At 34.0% G+C, this 3,747-nt stretch overlaps 1 protein-coding gene across 2 annotated transcripts in view; it reads left to right on the top strand.

Annotated features, from left to right (window-relative positions):
• The window catches only part of LOC106870740 (tRNA (guanine-N(7)-)-methyltransferase non-catalytic subunit wdr4), a 1,056,013-nt gene that overhangs the window by 382,346 nt on the left and 669,920 nt on the right, over positions 1 to 3,747 (top strand). The gene's annotated exons all lie outside the window — the stretch shown is intronic.

The following is a 3,747-nucleotide window of genomic DNA, read 5'->3' as shown; positions in this document are numbered from 1 at the left end:
TTTTTATTTTGTTTATTTATTGGTGACATAAAGATTATATTGCAAATACACAGAGATAACTTAGGAATTGTTCTCCAGTGTTAAATTTCTTTGATTAAAATTTGCTTTAGAGTTGTTGTCTCCAGCTGTCATCATTATTATTATCATTATTATCATTATTATTATCATTTCTCAAAAAGACATACAAAATGAATTAAATGATCTCACACACATACACACATACCCATATATATATACACAATTGTGTGTTCATATATATATATATATATATATATATATATATACACACAATTGTGGTGTGTACATATATATATATATATATATATATATATATATATATACACACACAGCTGTATGTATATATATCATCAGCACACAAGTGTACATTGTCGTTAACATCCATCATCATCATCAGTGACAGCAACCTAAATGGACAGGAAACTATTGATAAGTATGGAGAAATAATTTGAAGTAAAATTTCTTCAAACTAATTCAATTAAATCAGGGAGAGTGAGAATGTGTGAATTATGTATTGAGTGCGCATATGTATGTATATAAGCTATATTGTGTGTGTGTGTGTATATATATATATATTAAGTAGAAATATGAATATATCTTATGTATGTTTATAAAAGCATATATTACACACACACACATATATATATATAAACATAAATATATTGTGTATATATATATATAGTTATATACTTACATTTGTATATAAATGTGTGTGTGTGTGTGTGTGTGTGTATTTACATTGTTAGATAGAATGTATATGTGTGCGTGTGTGTGTGCGTGTGTGTGTGTGTGCGTGTGTGTGTGTGTGTGTAAATCAGATATGCTTCCTGAGAATTGTATCGTGATGGGCACTGAAGTTTGAATGAATTAATCAATGAATAATTTGAGTGATGTGATGAATCCTTGAGAAGAAATGCTAGAATAATGTGGCAGACAATATGACGAATATTGGTACTTGGATCGCAGTGGAATAATCTAACTAGACACATAGGACAGTGCAGGAATGAATTGCATTTCTCAAAATGTGGGAATGAAATTAGGATAGGTGCAAGTGTGGCTCTGTGGTAAGAAGCTTGCTTCCCAACCACATGGTTCCGGGTTCAGTCCAACTGCACGGCATGTTGGGCAAGCATCTTCCACTATAGCCTTGGGCCGACCAAAGTCTTGTGAGTGGATTTGGTAGATGGAATCTTTAGATCCAACTTAATATGAATGTCATGTTACACAGGCTTCTTTGAAATTCTGTCTACAAAATTCCATTCACAAGGCTTTGGTTGGCCCAGAGCTACAGCAGAAGACAGCAGAACCCAGTCCCATTGAAAGAATCCTGGTGTATATATTTTGCTTAGGCATTGCAAGACAACCTGGTGTAGAACTCAATATACATATGCTTCAGAACGAAGCATTAGACGAGTTAAGAGCAGTAACAAGAAAAGTAGGTATTTGATGCTAATCAGTGGTGAAAGCCACCATAAATAGAATGGGACATACATAAGAATTTATCCAGAAATTATAATTTATTTAGTATATAAATAGAACTGTTAATCAATGTTCCCAATAAAGATATTCTTCCATGGAATCACCAACTGTTCTGACTGCAGTTTGATATTGGTTAACTCTGAGAGAATTTGGAAATTCTCTCAGATGAATGAAGGAAGAGATCTTTACAATATTTTTTCCTTCCATTTTAGTTCAGTCTTGTGTCTGTTATTTATTTATACCAAAACATAATTCACAACCATCTTAATGTCTGAGAACAGATTGTAAACCTGTAGCGTTCAGATTACTCTGCCAAATGTGTTACATATTCATTCATAGCATTTCCAATCAATCATACATTATCTCATAGCTTTGAGTTTTCAGTGATGTAAAAGCTTATTTTTAGAATGGCATTATTGAATATGTTTGAGAGGCCAGATCAGGCTAGTTTGGATATAAAACAGAACATCTGGGCTGAATGTGGCTGGATTAATTGCTAAAGGGTTAAAACCATTGGATTTATGTAAAACTAAACACATATGTTTGTGCATACACACACACATACATGTACATAAACACATGCACACACAAATATATATACTTATACAGATAGATAGATAGATAGATAGATAGATAGATAGATAGATGGATAGACCACTCGTAAATATCTATATAGGCAAATCAAAAATTGACATGAAAACAACAAAAATCAAAAGAATATAGACAGTAAGTGTATTAGGATGACACATATATATATGTATGTGTGTATATCACCATCATATATATATATGTGTGTGTGTGTGTGTATATCACCATCATATATATGTGTGTGTGTGTGTGTGTGTGTGTGTGTGTGTGTGTATATATATGTATACACACACACACACACACAGATTTGCACACAAAGATTTTACTTTTCATTTTGTGTATTTTTGGTGTGTATATTGGTATTAGTCTGACATGTATGGGCATGTATGTGTATAGATACACATACATACATACATACATACATACATACATACATGTGTGTGTGTGTTTGTGTGGTAGGGGAGAAGTATTATTGTGGAGCCAAAATGTCTAGAAAAATGAAATTTCGTATGTAAGAAAAAAAAAACGACTTAGCAAATACATCTCCAAAATCTTGATGAATTCCAGGACAAAGTTATGACGGATGCAACAAGTTCAATTTCAGCCACTGGTGTATTTACTGGAGATGGCAAGGGAGTGGGTTCAGTTTCACTCGTTTTACGTTTACGATATCCATGGTAACATTGCATGATATATCTGTCCATATGACTGTCTGACTAAGAAATCTGTTTCCAATCACAAGGCTCAGGGTTCAGTCCCACTGTATGGTGTCTTGGGTAAGTGTTTTCTACTGTAGCACTCGGTTGAACCAAAGCCTTGTAATATTTGGTAGACAGTCACTCAAAGAAGTCCATCATTGTGTGTGTGTATGCATCTATCTATATATATATATATGTATTTATGTGTGTGTGTGTGTGTGTGTGTGTATGTATATATATGTGTATCTGTATATTATATATATGTATGTATATAGTTGAAATTTATTGGAAAACAAAAGACGAAGACAGATGTATGAACAACATGCAAGTGTATTGGTTTGATGCTCAGGAAAAATGAAAAAGTCTTTTATGTTTCGAAACTATGCTCTTCATCAGAAAGGAATAAGAGAAGTGCATGTGTGTAAATGAATGTATATGTGTGGAGGTATGTATATGTATGTGTGTGAATGTCTGTGTGTCCTTGCATCAGTATTGCATCATTGTAGTAAATGAGTGTCCCTGCCATACAAGCAGTGTCATCCATTTTCAATATCCTGATCTCTCTCTCTCTCTCTCTCTCCCTCTCTCTCTCTCTCTCTCTCTAGCCAGGTAACCTTGTACCTCCTCTATAGCATGACATCTGGTTCTGTCTCACTATAACCTTTCATAATCTGACACAAGATCACCTCCACCAATCCCTTCCCCTCTCAAAACATCTTTGTCTTGCAAGTTACTTGGTGACCCTGTCAGTGCAGGTGCCACTTAAAAGCACCCTGTCCACAGTGGTTGGTGCTTGAAAGGGCATCCAGCTTTAAAGACCTTGCCAAAAACTGGGGTTGATTCATTTGACTAAAATCTCTTCAAGGTGATGCTCCAGCATGGCTGCAGTCTAATGACTGAAACAAGTAAAAAATATGTGTATGTATTTATGTGTGTGTGTGTTTGTATATATATATATATATAT

Source organism: Octopus bimaculoides, chromosome 15, assembly GCF_001194135.2.
Source record: "Octopus bimaculoides isolate UCB-OBI-ISO-001 chromosome 15, ASM119413v2, whole genome shotgun sequence".
NCBI classification, from domain to species: domain Eukaryota; kingdom Metazoa; phylum Mollusca; class Cephalopoda; order Octopoda; family Octopodidae; genus Octopus; species Octopus bimaculoides.
The sequence above is the reverse complement of the archived record's forward strand: the minus strand, read 5'-3'. Positions and strand labels throughout refer to the sequence as shown.